Source organism: Dipodomys spectabilis, unplaced genomic scaffold, assembly GCF_019054845.1.
Source record: "Dipodomys spectabilis isolate Male_0828 unplaced genomic scaffold, ASM1905484v1 ptg000172l, whole genome shotgun sequence".
Lineage (NCBI taxonomy): Eukaryota > Metazoa > Chordata > Mammalia > Rodentia > Heteromyidae > Dipodomys > Dipodomys spectabilis.
Window position 1 is genome coordinate 3,342,117 of NW_024870849.1, and position 15,858 is coordinate 3,357,974.

The window sequence follows — 15,858 nt, forward strand, 5'->3', positions numbered from 1 at the left end:
ATTTATTTATTTATTTATTTTTGCTAACCATGGGGCTGGAACTCAGGTCATGGAAATTCTGCCTCAGCTTGGATATCACTAGGCTGGGGTACAGTCTCCAGACCCATAGCCAATCGTGAGATCCTAGGCCCAGAGGGCTTTCAGGAAGAAAAAAAAAAGCTGGAAAGCACAAAAAGTGGAGAGCTACAAAGGGCTGGTTTTTTACGATTATTTTCTTTGCACGGTGACCCTCCTGAATAATATGGTTGCAATGTGGACCTGACCTGCCTTTGCTGATGGCTGGTGGGCTATCAGGGAAACCATAGGCCAATTTGTCAACATAGGACCTGGGTTCAAATCCCAGTCTTGACACCAATGGCAGGAGATTACAAGAGACTCATTCCTAAGCATAGGAATACTGTTTGAAAGAGTAGTTCATGAATCCATCTAGCCTAAAATTGGATGCAATAATCCTAGAATGCTGATTGATCTTAATTAATAGTTTATTAAGCATGAAAAGAATAATATTCCTCAAATGGCTATATAATAAATACCTAAAAGTTGGTAGGAACGTAGTAGATGTCATTAAATCATAGATAGATGGCTCTGGAACTCTTTATCAATATATATTTATTGGTATACCACCGTCTATCTATTCATGTATAGCTGTTTTGGCTAAACCTGGGTATCGATCTCAGTGCCTGTGGACCACCTTACAGCTTCATTGGCTAGAGGCTGCCACGCTCAAACTCACCAATTCATGAATTGGGTCTGATAGGCACTGAGTTCAGAACCTCACACTGCCAGGCATGATGGACAACACATCTAAAATCTAGATGCAATGTGATAGGATGTAAACAATGTAATAAATGGTATAGGTGTCACCAGAGTCAATAAAATAAATGGTAAATTTTCACAATAAAAAAATAAATAATAAAAAAGAAAAGTTCAAACAATTGCATCTCCAATTAGCTAGCAAAATGCTGGAGTGGAGACATTACTCAAGTAGTAGAATGTCAGGGGCACGAATGCCAAGCAAGAGTTTGAGACCCTGAATTCAAACCCCAGTACCAAATCTGCCCTCCAGCCTTGCCAAGATGCCCGTAAACAAGTAAAGCTTGCTTCTGTAGTTAAAAAAAAAAAAGCTCAGAAGCGGGCAACCAACCCTTTTACAAAAGGGTCTGGGAGTTTGCCTTGATCAGAGAAGTCAGGGAATCAGGACTGGGATCTGGTGGATATTTATCTAGTGAACCATCATTCCAGTCCAGTGGTGATAAATAGCACTTCTAACCAGTGGCTACCCTACCCTTCCTGGTGAAATGATTTTATCTGGAAGACTATATATGAACTTCTGAGCAATGACTTTGTCTCAAGTGTGTATATATATATATATATATATATATATATATATATATATATATATATGTCCATGTGCAGAAACAATGTAAAAAAGGCAAATATAAGTAATTCCAAATACAATTAATTCCACAATAAAGGACTTAAATGATTGTAAAAAAATAAAAAAAAATAATGAAACAAGTAATAAAATGAATAACCACACCAAACACAATATCGACTGAACATCTGTACAGAAGTATAAATCCTATCTTTAAAATGTTTATAAGGAGTACCTTTTCCAGGCTCGAGGCTTGAATTCAGGCCCCCTAGGAGGAGGGAATGGCAGGAGATCCTGAGATACTCGTTTCTGGACCTAGGAAGAGCCATGGAATGCAATCGATTTCATCTTTGAGTGTGCATTTCATGTATGATGCAAATAGGAAATGATAGGCAAGACTCATGGGGTACTGATTATTTGTAAAGAGCAGTTGATGAAGCATGACAATAATCATCACTGTCACGAAATGGAGTGATCAGGAAAGATCCAAGAATCGGTAGTCACACAGATTGGATTCCATCACAGGTCACCATCTCTCCTACTCTATACAAATATGCACTTATTTGCATACTACCTTCAGCTTTTAAATGGATGACTATTGTTCTTCCCACTCCCCCCCCCCACCAACAGGGAGGCTAAATCTCAGGTCCTGGGAACAGCCCAGCTCCTTCCTGGCTCACAGCCTGGTGTGTTCATGTGGACCCATTCACCAATTGGGCCTGCTGGGCCTTGACTTCAGATCCCAGCCCTGCCAAAAGATTCATCTTCATATCAGAAGCCAATCGTTGCACCTGTTTTCCTTTCCTGTGCAAGTCCTAGGTCTCAGCTATGATGGAGAATGTATGGGCCACCCTGTGGCCATAGGAATAAGTTGTTATCCATGTCAGCCCAGTTATACCTGTCACCATATCCTCAAGAAAATACACAATACATCCATGAATAATATACAAAATAAAGAGAATAACTACACTCAATGCACGATGCAGTCCACACACGGATGTGAATATATATCCCATGTTTCAATGATGCATTGAGGAATATTTTGACTTCCCTGGGGCTTGATCTCTGTTCCTGGGAACGGCCCAGCTCCTTAGTGGCTCACAGGCTGGTGTGATCACGTGGACCCATTGGGCAGCACTGGTAACAATTCACCCTGATGTGAGAAGCGAGTCGTTGCATCTGTTTTCCTGTGCTGTGCAAGTTCTGGGTCTCGCCTAGGAGGAAGACTGTATAGACAACTCTATATTCATGGGAATAGGTTGTCATCTAGTTCACCAGAGTTATATCTGTCATGCTTTACTGAAGAAAATACACAAGAGGAGGCTGCAATGCTTGGTAAGAAATGTATGCATTATCCTGCCCATGTAATTGTAACCCCTCTGTACAGTATGTTCTCAAATAAAATAAAATAAAATTAAAAAAAAAATAAAAAAAAAGAAAATACACAATACATCAATGAATAAGATACAAAATAAAGAGAACGACTACACCGAAGGCAAAATGCCGCCCACTCATGTTTGGAAATATAGATGCTCTGTTTAATTATGAATTTATGACTATATTGGCCCTCACCAGAGCTCAATCTCAGGTCCCAGGAATGGCTTAGCTTCTTAGTGGCTCACAGACTGGTGTGCTCACCATGACCCATTCACCAATTGGGCTTGCTAGGCATTGAGTTCAAATTCCAACACTGACAAAAGAGTAATTCTGATGTGAGAAGCCTATGGTTGCACATGTTTTCCTGTCCTATGAATATCCTGGGTCTCAGGGAGGATGGAGAATGCTCTATAGGCAACTCTATAGCCATGGGAATAGGTTGTCATCCATGTCAGCACAGTTATATCTGTCACCATACTTAATAAAACACACAATACATCCATGTATAAGACACAAAATAAAAAGAATAACTACACTGAATGCAAGATGCATACCATACCTGTAGGTCAAGAGATATCCTATGTTTAAAAAAGGTGGGCTGGCTATTTTGTCCAGTGCTGGGGCTTCAAATCAGGCCCTGGACCAGGCCTGACATTCTAGTCTTCAAGGATGGTGAGCTTTCACTTTCCCCAAAGTGCAACAGAGCTACCCAGACCTGAGTTCAAATCCCAGCACGGACAAAAGATTCATCCTGATGTCAGAAGCAAGTTGTTGCACACGTTTTCCTCTTCTGTGAATGTCATGGGTCTCAACTATGATGGAGAATGCATAGGCAACCCTATAACCATGGGAACAAGTTGACATCCATGTCAGCACAGTTATAACTGTCACCATATTTAGTAACAAACAAAATACCTCCATGAATTAGAGACAAAAACGGAGTAGTGCACCGAACACAAGATGCTGACCACACATGTATGTCAGTATGGATTCTATGTTTAAATTATGGATTTATGACTATAGTGGACCACCTCCTGAGGATCAATGTAAGATCCTGGGAATGGCCTAGCTCCTTAGTTGCTCACATATTGATGTGTTCACCTTGATTTATTGGACAATTGATCCTGCTGGCCCTGAGTTTAGATCCCAGTACTACCAACAAGTGGATCATGGAGTGAGCAGCCAAATGTGAAACTTGTTTTCCTATTCTCTGAGAATCCTGGGTGTCACGCATGATGGAGAACATGTCTACAAATCTAGATGCTCTGTGATAGGATGTCATCAATGTAATAAACATAATGGGTTTCATCATAGTAAAATCAATGGTAAATAAATAGACAAAACAAAAAATACAAGGAACAACCACACCAAACATGTATGGACTGAACATCTATAAGTATAAATCCTAACTACAATGTGTATAAATAGTATATTTACAGGGCTGGGTCTTGAATTAAGGACTAGTGAACAGGCCTGATTTTATCTTCAAGTACAGTTATCTTCCCCTTCATCCACACTGCTTCAGATTTACCCAGATCCTGAGTTCAAAAACAAAGCCTGGAAGAATAAACAGCACGAAGTGCAAGCCAGGGAACTAATTTATTTTTTAAATTTTTCTCAGCATCGGGATTGAACTCAGGTCTTGGCAGCTCTGCCTCAGCTTTGATCACACTATGCTGGGATGCAGCCACTGGACCCACAGCTGTCCTGGGATCCTAGACCCCCAGGTCTTGCAGAAACAATGCTCAGAAAAAATGTGGCCTTTTTACATTTTCTTCCTTTGCACGGTGACCCTCTTGGGTCTGAATGACACTGTTGCAAAGGATACTTCACCTTGCATTGCTGAAGGCTGGCATAACACCGGGAAAGCCATAGGCCCACATGGCAACATAGGCCCTGATTTCGAATCCCCGTACTGACACCAACCAATGGCAGGAGATACTAAGAAACTGGTTCCCATCCATAGCAATAACAATGGAATCTTATCAATGTCATGGTTGAATGAGTTGATTGTGAATCATGCTCCTATAAAATTAGACAACATCATTTCAGGAGGCTGATTGATTTTATTTATTATTTATAAAGAATTAAAACAATATTATTACTTACAAGAACACAATAATTTCAGGACACTGATTGATTTCATTCACAGTATAAGGATGAAAACAATAACATTAATTACACAGAGGCATAATAAATACCCAAGAATTGGTAGGAATGTATTCTATGTAAATGACTAATGTATAGACATCTCTGGCAATCTAAAAGATATATATTTATTAGCGTGCTGCCATCTGCATGTCAATCTGTTCTTATTTTGTTAACCCCTGGGACTCAGGGTCCTGGGAATTACCTGTTAGCTCAATTTGCCCCAGGATGGCATGTTGACCCTCACCCATTCATTACTTTGGCCTTGTAGGCCATGAGTTCCGATGCAAGCACTCCCAAACAATGAATCATGGAGTACGAAGCTGATGGTGACACATGTTTTCCTTTTCTATGAATATCCTGGGTGTCAGGTATGAAGTGGAATACATATGCAGACCTATATCCTATGTAATCAATGTAATCAATGTTCTATGTGTCATAATAGTCAATAAAATAAATGGTCAATACATGAATAAAAAAATAAAAAAACCTACACTGAATGCAATATGGAGTCAACATATGTATATAAATATAAATCATATATGTAAATTGTACATGAATATGTCATTTTCTAGAAGTGGGGATTGATTTCAGGCCTAAGGAACAGACTTTAATTTTTTTATTGTGAAAATACTGTACAGAGGGGTTACAATCAGACTTGAATTTTTTTACTTCAACAGACTTTAATTTTTTTATTGTGAAAATACTGTACAGAGGGGTTACAATCAGACTTGAATTTTTTTACTTCAAGGGGACAAGCTTCCCCATCCCACACAGTAGAACAGAGTTACCCAGACAATGAGTTCCAGTCCCAGTCCTGGCAGAAAAAATGGCACCTTTATACTATGTAACGCCCAATTCTTAGGTATTTCATTATGCCTCCATTTTATTAATGTGATTGTTTAAATGCTTCATAAAGTATTAATTAAAATCAATCAGTGTCCTATATTTGTGTATAATTTTATCCTAGAATCATTCTAAAACTGCTCATTCAATCATGACATACATCACATTCTATTGGTAATCATATGGATAGGAACAATTTTTCTTAGGATCTCTTGCCATTTGGAGGTGGTGGTAGGACCAGGACTCAAACTGTGGGCTCCAATTCTTACTTCAACCCAAGGATAGGGAACTCACCAGTCTGTCCAAGAAAATCAGCAAGACCAATTAGGTAGGCACCAGTGGCTCTCAGTAGTTCTCCTTAATACTTACAAGACTGTGATAGGACGAAGATGGTCAAAGTCACCCTAGGCAGGAAAGTCCTTGAGACCTCTGTCCAACTTCAGTGTCAACAAAGCCAGAAGCCCTGTGGCTCCTGTGTGAAGGCTGGGTCTTGAGCAAAAACAGCTCACAGACAGTGCCCAGATCCTCAGTTCAAGGTCAGGACTGGCAACAAATAAACATATACAAGTATCTATGCAGCCATCCAGCTAAAGCAGGTCACCCTCTTGTCCCCAACTGAATTGGGCAGAGTTCCATGGGAAAAGTGCTAGGGGATCCGCTGTCATCTTGACTCTGCCCATGCTGCTTGTATCACAGGATTCCGGCCACACCCCCATTCTTTCATGTTTCTTTCTGACCAATGAGATACAAGAATGGTGACCACACCCACATTCCATGCTGCCCAGTAGCACCTGGGTTCCCTCTGTTAGTTTACATCACTACCAGCAGTTGAGGAAGGTAGAGGTGACTGAGTGCTGAGCAGGAGACTAGATGTGACTTTGGAGTATAGTAGGAAATTGATGCACTCCCCGGCCCCCCGAACCCCTCCCTACATTCCTGAGGTGCCGGGTTTCAAACTCAGACAATGGTGTGCTGCCAGCCAACCTAAGGCCCTGACCTGGTCCCTGCCCTTGGTCCTCTGCTCTGGGCCCATGTATCCATAATGCCGCAGCCCAGGCTGCTCACACCACCTGGAGCAGCCGCCAACAGCTTCTCCCAGCAGCACAGGTGAGTGACTGTCCCACCACCTCCACCCTGGGTCAGACACCCCTCTGGGGTAACCATGACCCCCTGCTTGTTTCCTCTCCCTGGCTCTGAGGACCCACCTTTCTGTCTTGGGCATTTCTGAGATAGAGACTCAACATATGCTCAGGCTTGGCTGGATCGTGTTCCTCCTATCTGTAACAGGTGTGATCCACCAGGCCTGGTCCTCTATAGTTGGGATGGTAGACATATAGCACCATTCTCAGTCATCAGTTTAGATGGATTTACCCAAACTCTTAGTCCACAGCAGTCATTCTTGAGCACAGGTGAAGCTCTGGGTAGGGCCTCAAACATGGGACCTCAGTCTCCTCACAGGCGAGTTGTGAGGAAACTGATTTATACAGAGGGATCTCTGGAGCATGTCTAGGAATAGAGGGAGCAGCATTCAGATAAAGTTCTCAGCTGCCGGCAATTCTGTGAGCATATGACATGAAGATACCCCGAAAGGGCTCAGGTGGGGCCTGTTACAAATCGTGCAACAAGTGTGGGATTATGAAACAAAACATGACTCTCTTTCATCATTCCCCTATCCCCATAAGGAAGGGGAGCCTTCACTCTTGAGTTTTTCAGCTGGGGAAACCGAGGCACAGAAAAGCCAGGTAACCTACTTATGACCTCAACTTCACAGGACCTCGGCCTGACTTCTCTACCATGTTCCTAGGACAATGGGTGCTATTCAGTCCACTTCTTGTGGTGGGAAGTCCACTTCTTGTCAGTCGTGGTGCTTGAACTCTAGGCCTGGGTGCTGTTCCCTAGCTCCTCAGATCAAGGCTAGCACTCTACCACTTGAGCCCATAGCGCCACTTCCAGTTTTCTGGTAGATCTTTGGAGATAAGAGTCTCACAGTCGTTCCTTCCTGGGATGACTATAAACCATGATCCTCATATCTCAGCCTCCTGTGTAGTTAGGACTAGAGTTCTGAGCCACCAGCACCCGACTTGTGTAATTCTGACTTTCTTTTTCTTTCTCACAGGAACTGGTTGAATGGGTGCGTGGCCCTCTCATTCTGGAGGTTGGTTGTGGGTCAGGAGCTGTCTCACTCAGCCTGTTGAAACAGCTCCATGAGGTAAGTCCCTCTGTGCCCTGGCTAGAATATGAGGGTTATTCATTGTCCATCCAGCCTTACTGGACTTATTGTATTGTATTGCTTTCAACATCATTTTGTAGCACCTGGACAAAATTATGATACATAGTTATGGAATGAAAATATAATGTCAACTTAAGAAAGTCATTTAGGGCTCTGGGAATGTGGCTTCATGGTGCAGTGATTGCCTAGCATGCATAAGACCCTGGGTTCAGTTCCTCGTATCACATAAACAGAAAAAAACTGAAAATGGTGCTATGACTCAAGTGGTAGAGTGCTAGCCTTGAGAGAGAGAAAAAAAGCTCAGGAATAATTCCCTAGCTCTGAGTTTAAGCCCCTGGACTGGCAAAAACAAAACAAAACAAAATAAAATACATTTGGTTAGTAAATGGAAAACAAAGAACCCATACTTGGAATATATAAATGCTCCTTCCATACTGACACCGGACAATAGTCCCTAAGTCATGTACTTTACTTATATTAGGATACTGTGTTGAAAAAAATGTTTTGTTCAATAGGTCACAGCAATTAATGACAGGAATGTGCTTAGATGTCAGGTGAAGATTAACTCTGGAAATTCAAAGATTGTAGGATTTTGTGTGGTCACTGCTAATCACAAAAAGAAGGGTAGTCTAAGTGAGATTTGAAATCTTTTTGGTCAGTCATGACACCAAAAATGTAGAGGCTAAGTAACAGTTGTGACAGAAGAGAAGGAATAACTTCAGATGCAAGGAATAAATGATAGTAACTAAGGTATACCAGAAACTCTTCTAGAGAATCATTTTTGGTTATTGAAGTACTAGTTATCAACTAGGCTTACTACTCATTGCCTTTAGCATTCTAAGTCTCTTAGGCTAGTTCTTAATCTCTGTGTGATAAATGTATCTCCTTCTATGCTGTTCTTTCATATCTTATCTTGTTTGCTTTCTAAAAATCTGTCTTTCTATATTTCTCTATGAACATTTCCTAATACTAAACACACCTATACAGATGGCTCATGAGTCATTAATGTAACAACAAAGAAAAGGAGGACATATTTATTGCTACCTCAATTTTTCTGAAAAGCATCAATGTTATCATTTGGTTCAAATTTCCATTCTTTGGCTACAAAGTGTCATTCATTGCACATAAATGCAAATATGAGCTGGGTCCTGGTTGCTCACTCCTGTAATCCTATCTACTCAGTAAATTGAGACCAGAGGATTGTGGTTCAAAAAAGCCAACCTGGTCAGGAAAGACCATGAGACCCTTATCTTCAATTAACCACCAGAAACCCAGAAGCAGTGCTGTAGCTAAAGTGGTAGAGTATTCAACATGATCCGAAGAGCTGAGGGACAGCGCCCGGGATCAGAGTTCAAGCCCCACGACCAATAAAATAAGTGAAAATATGACTTTAAGTTTCCCCAAAAGGAAGGAAAAGGTTAATAATCTTCCCAACAGAAAAAATAATTCCAAACTGATTCAGTGCACCTACTTTTGCTGAGTTATTGAGGTTATGGCTTCTTTGCTGGACATATTTTCTTCTTTTAAAAACTGTCAAATATTAGCTTTATAATAAACTTCATTTAATATTTCTTGTTTCAAAAGAGAAGTCCATGCAGTTGATCTCACTTAGCTTTCTTAATATCTTAGTTCAAAGCCACCCCAGGCAGAAGAGTCTGTCAAACTCTTACCGCTAATTTGCACCAAAAAAACAGAAGTGGAGTTTTGGTTTGAGCAGTAGAGTACTAGCTTTGGAGGCAGTTTGGCAGGAAAGACAAGTGTTCAGGGACAGGGTTCAGGCTCTCAGTTCAATCCCCAGAACCAACACAAACTAAACAAACAAGTAAAAAAAACAAAACCCAGATATTTCTTTGGGACCCTCCTTAAAAGAGTACTGGTCTGAGAAGAGGCTCCTTTTGCTGATCATGCTCACTGGATCCTGCTTTTTCTGGAATCCTTATTGCTATGGAGAACTCAGGACCAGACTAAAGGAATTGATAACTGACTCCTGAAAGAAGAGAATCATCTCAGGGTTCAAATATCTATCCATAAGACACTTTAAAACCTCCATGACTTTGTTTCTTTGCAGTCGAACCCTTTTAAAACAACCTTATTTCCTTTTTTTTCTATGTTGGCCTTCAAATGGCATATTATTTCTTTTTGTGATATTCTCAATTAGAAGTTTACAGAAAAGTTTTATATGAGTAAAGAACACACTCGAACAAGTCAGGGACAGAGTTTCCATCAAGCCTTTTGATATTTTTCTTGTACAGTAAAAAGGAAAACACAAGTTAACTTGAATTTTGTCATTCCTCTATGTTCAATTCCTCCCTGGGATCAGTTTCCACATCCAGTAACAGTTACTTCCACTAATAATCGATGGTGCTGCTTGAGGTATAATGAATATTTTCTTTCTTCGCTGAAATAACACAAGGATATCTTTGGACCTGAGGTAACATGTGTTTCAGAGACAAGTTAGTAAAGAGAAAATATGAAATTTATATTGCTTATAAATACATTATCCATGAGTACATTGAGTTAAAACTTTTAAGTTCTCGGTAAATTAAGGCAAATTTGAAATAGGAAGGTTCTCAGACCATTCATTTTTGAGTGCATGTGCTGTGCATTATTTCCCATGTGCATAAGAGAAACAATAGCAATAATAGGAGCAAGAGAAGTTATGTGTTTAAGTATAAGGGTTCAATACATTGTAGAAGACTCTACAAATAAGACAACATTGAAACAACAAAGCCAAATCCAGTATGTAGATTTATGGGAGTGATATAGAGAAAGCATTACTCCTAAGTGGAGCATGAATTATGAGGCCACTCCCTTTCTAAATAACGCTTGCTAATCATGCAAATTTGTTGAAAGTAGAAAGGAAGAATAATTCTTCCCCAATGCAAGTCAGATATAAAGGCATGGATTTACCTAGGGAAAAAAGTCCATCTTGAGAAAGCAGGGATTATATTAGCAATGAACTGGTGGCTGACATTTATTTTTCTTTACTTATATTTTTTTTGTTGGTGGTGGTTTTGGCACTTGAACTCTAGGCCTGGGCACTGTCCCTCTGCTATTTGGCTCAAGGCTAATGCTCTGCCACGTGAGCCACAGTACCACTTCCAGTTTTCTGGTAGTTAATTGGAGAAAAGAGTCTCTGGGACTTTCCTGCCCAGTCTGGCTTTGAACCTCAATCTTCAGATCTCACTGCCACCCAGCTTAAGATCACATTTCTAACAGTGTACAGTTAGCATATGTAATGTGTATGTTCATCTACCCTTATATGAATTATTGAGTTAAAAATCTGGGCTACAGCTTAGACTTTACACTCACAAAAATGTTTGTAGTTTAAAATTGATACTCCTGGAAAAATAAAACCTAAGAATGTAAAGGAGTCTGGGAAGTTCAGTTTGCATACAGCCTGGACAGAACAATCTTTGTGACATTACCTATAATTAAGCAGACAAAAGCTGAATTGGAAGAATGGCTCAGGTGATGGAATACCAGTCATGAGCAAGACTGATGAATAAGAGCTTGAGACATATACACACAGAGGCACTTATATGTGCAAACACAAATACACAAATGAAACAACTCTCAGAATATGTAGAAAATTTAGAAAACAATAGAAAATATGTCCTGAGTAAGACTAGAATCAAGTGATAATTTTTAATAGTAGAAAGTCCTAAGTGAAATTCTTCAAAAAGTTTGAGAATATTACATAGGTAAGGACCAGAGATAGTAAGAGTCAAGTAATCATTATTCAAGCGATCAGATATATGGAGGAATGAATCAGAGACCCGTTCAGGTGCATCTGAAAATGTTCATATCCTGTGTCAAATGTTAGAAAATCTTTGAAAATAGTAGATAAACAGTCTGAGCAGTTACTCTGGTGGATAACATCACTGGAGAAGTTCATAATTGCTAGTCTCTACCTAGATTAAACAAACCAAGAAACTATGGCAGGGCAATGTGATACAAGCCTAGAATTCAATCCGTCAGTCTAATACAGGAGATTAGAGATTGGAATTACATAGTGATACCTTCTCTGGACCAGGTAGTATAATGTTGTATTCATAAAGCAAAACAGTCAAGAAAGGAATACACAGAAAGAAGTTTGGGCTAATTTTGTCATTATGTTTTGAGAAGTCAAATTTCCTATTGAAATGCAACACATTTATAATATTCAGTTGTGTTTTAAATGCTCTCTTCATTACAGAACATTCCTAGACGCAAAATGGCTCATGATTCCCATCCAAAATTTGGAAAAGTAAATAATCATCATTCTTTTGGATTCCAAAGAAATGATGAAGGATTACAGAAGGTTATCCCTGGAGAAAAAGCAAAGCTCATCTTATATAGGACTATGTAGATATTGCTAAATTAGAATTTCGATTTAAAATAAATATTTTGGTTTTGTTTGTAATCATATTCTATAGGATACTACAAAATTCTTCGTAAGTTGAGGGTTTAATTGACAAATTCACAAATGATTCTCACATTCTATTTGCCTAGAGCATTCTTTCAAAAGAGTTATAATTAGAACTTAGATAGTAGATAATTCCAACAGTATAAAATGATAATGTGAATAATATAGACAGAGTTGCCAACAAATGGATGAAATTAATTTATAAATTAAGAAATATAGCATTTTTTGAGGCTTTGGTTTAACATAGTATGAACAGAATAATTGTGTGACATCTTTCTTCTACATATATGTAACATAGGAAGCAATTTCCTTAATAACTTGCCTCTTTATACAATGAGAAAAAATGCTACCTTTGAAGTTTGTTTTTATTTTTGTTTTGTTTTATTGATTTGTCCTTGGGCTTGAACTCTGGGCCTGGATACTGTCTCTGAGCCTGTTTTTGCTCAAGGCTTGTGCCCTACCACTTCAACCTCAGTGCCACTTGTGTCTGGCTTTTTCTGAGAAGTTTATTGGAGATAAGAATCTAAGGAACCTTCCTGCCTGCGTGGGCTTTCAACAGTAATCTTCCCATCTTAGCATCCTGAATATCTATGATAGTTAAAAAAATTATAAAATATAGATAATATTTGCAAGTGTTCTGATGTCAAGGATACCACTGGGGGAAAAATTCATAGAACCCACTTGATTATGGTGTTCTTTCCAGAGCAAGGAGGGCATCACACAGAGGTGTAGTATTTTTTCACAATAGAGATAGGCTATTTGTGATGTGAATTAAGGGAATTTTGAGGTGCACCCTACAAGTTGGAATCTGTTGGGCTAGGATGACTTTATGAGCTAAATCTTGGGATTGATGGTCATAGAAATAATAGCTTACTCTGATAAACAATTGCTTACTCTTAAATAATTAATTGTTACAGATGCTTCATAGTTTTATCTTCTACCAGTATGTGGCTATTTTTCTATTGACTTCTCAATCTGTAACACCCCATTGGAAACTGCATCTATTGCAGAATTACATAACATGCAAACACGTACTCTTTTGAATCTCTCAGATATGGAATGTTCAGAATTTGAAAATGAGTAGTTATTAGTCATAGGAATTTTGAAGAGCACATATATCCTTTCCTCTTAACAATTATTTACATCTAAAATTTACGGTTTCCAAAGAATTAATCTGTTTTCGGTTTTAGGATGAGAAAGTACTATATTTATTCTTTTTTGAAAATATAGGCAAGTATATTGTGAAAATATTGTCTAGTTGGATAACATTCAAGTTGATGACCCTCTGATTAAAAAGGGGTAATTAATTCAAATTAGATGCCAAATAGTATTGATTTTTAAAAAGTTACTACAAAAAGAATAATATTTATTATACTAATCCAGTGATATTTATTTCATGCAACTTATTTTTTAATTTTTTTATTGGAAAAGTGAGGTACAGTTTGGTTACAGTAATTGTAAGGTACTAAATACATAACTTTTCAAACTTGTTACCTCCTCTCTCATTTTTCTCACAATTTTCTTTCACCCCAATACTCCTCACAAGTTGTAATGTACATTTCCAACATATTATCTTGTGAGTATTGCTATTGAATTGGATTGTCCTTGGTCCTTTTTCTCACCATTTGTTGTTCCTCTTCCCTTACCTAATTAAGGTAAATGTATGAACAAATACGAAGGGTACCAAAGTCAAATACAGCAGGGGATAAACCATAGGGGAAAACCCCAAAGAAAATAGAAACCACATAGTACATTAAAAACAACAATCGTAAATAAAAATCTCTGTTTCCTTATCTTGGAGTTCATTTTGCTCAGCATCAGCTTATATGGTCATATATATGCATAACAAAGCCACTGGAAAATAATAGTTTCATGGACACTATATCATGAAAACAACATTTTAACTGTTACTGATGGTAAGGTGGGAATTCGCATTGGTGAATTCGCGATTCTGATAAAGGAATTTCAAAAAAGTTTTAAAATTATGACAAGTAAATTTTAATTGTTCAAAATTTTTAACAATTTAGCCTATGAAGAAAATTTAAAATTGCTTGGGAAAATAGGCTTTCATGCAATGTGGGTAAAGATGGCTGATTTTCACACTAAACAAACAAACCTCAGAAACCTGGATATAAATCCTATAGGTTTCCTTGAGAATTGTCCTTTCCCAGGAAATATACTCTTACTGTGTGAAACAATGTTGTAGTGTAATTTAAATTCAAACTTAAAAAAAAATAAAATATCAAAATTTGTGAATTGACCTTTAATTATCAAACAGTAGTTCTCTGAAAAAGATAATTTGGGTCAAAATATTTAGGGAGAAAGTGCCATGCAAAATGAAAGAAGGTATTGGGTTTACACTTTTCTGTTTGTAATAGTTTCCAAATGTCTTTGGACGTGAAATACTGAAAAAGAGAAAAAAAATCTTATTGGATACTTCAAACCAATGCTTTCTCATTTCTAAGTATCTCACAAAAAATATCCTTATTAACATGAGATAATGAGGACTTCTCTTATTACATAAGCCAAAAAGTGTTCGGATCAGAAAAGAATTGAGCAAATTGAAAAGGTAAGAAAATGTGATCTTAGAAGCCGTAGCTAAGCGTATTGGCTTCAGTAGTGGAAAGAGCCCAAAACTTTTTGATATAGATTGTCATAATAATTTTGCTACTTTAAGTGATTTTACAGAGCCTATTTGGCTCACTACAATGTGGAATAGATTGAACGAAGACATGAAAATAAATTCCACATCCAAATAAAAGTTTTAAAAGAGAAACCATGAAGATGAAGCAGTGGGCAAGGCCTTATAGTCCTTCAGCTTCACTACACTTAAAGCCAAGAAGCTGTGATTAATTGGAAATCACACAAGAGCTAAAAGGAGGACATAGAAGTAGGACATAGAAGCATTGTCCTTTGTAACAGACACTGTCATCCAAGAAATGAGTGATTTAACTCTATTCTTCTCTATACAACTTGTTGAGCAAATGCAAGACGAAGAGAAAATCTATTGAAATAATTTTGCAAAGAATAACTTCACGGTTCCTGATATGGTAACTAAGGAGAATATTAAGAGAGAAGATAAAAGTGGAGTGTTTTTCGGTTTCCTCTAAGCATATTGTTAGCAAAATGTATCTTTGAGGTTAGAAGTGATTGAACCAAAAAGAGTTGGAGTATTTAATTTTGTGGGCACTTTAGACACAAGAAGACTTTCAAGGTAAAAGAAAAAAGAAGATCTAAATATTTGTGATCACAGCTTCTTGGACTGGTTTTTTGGAGACAAACTTTTACATTAGAGTTTGTCCTCATCATAGATGATTGGTTTTCGTGGCAACCAAATGCAAGGGGGAAGTTTAATGTACTCGCTTGGACAAGTAAACAGATTGATAGAAAAAAATTGTACATAATATTTAGTGAATTACTTTAACCAATTACTTTGTCAGAACAAAGAAGGAAAGATATAATTCAAAATCACTT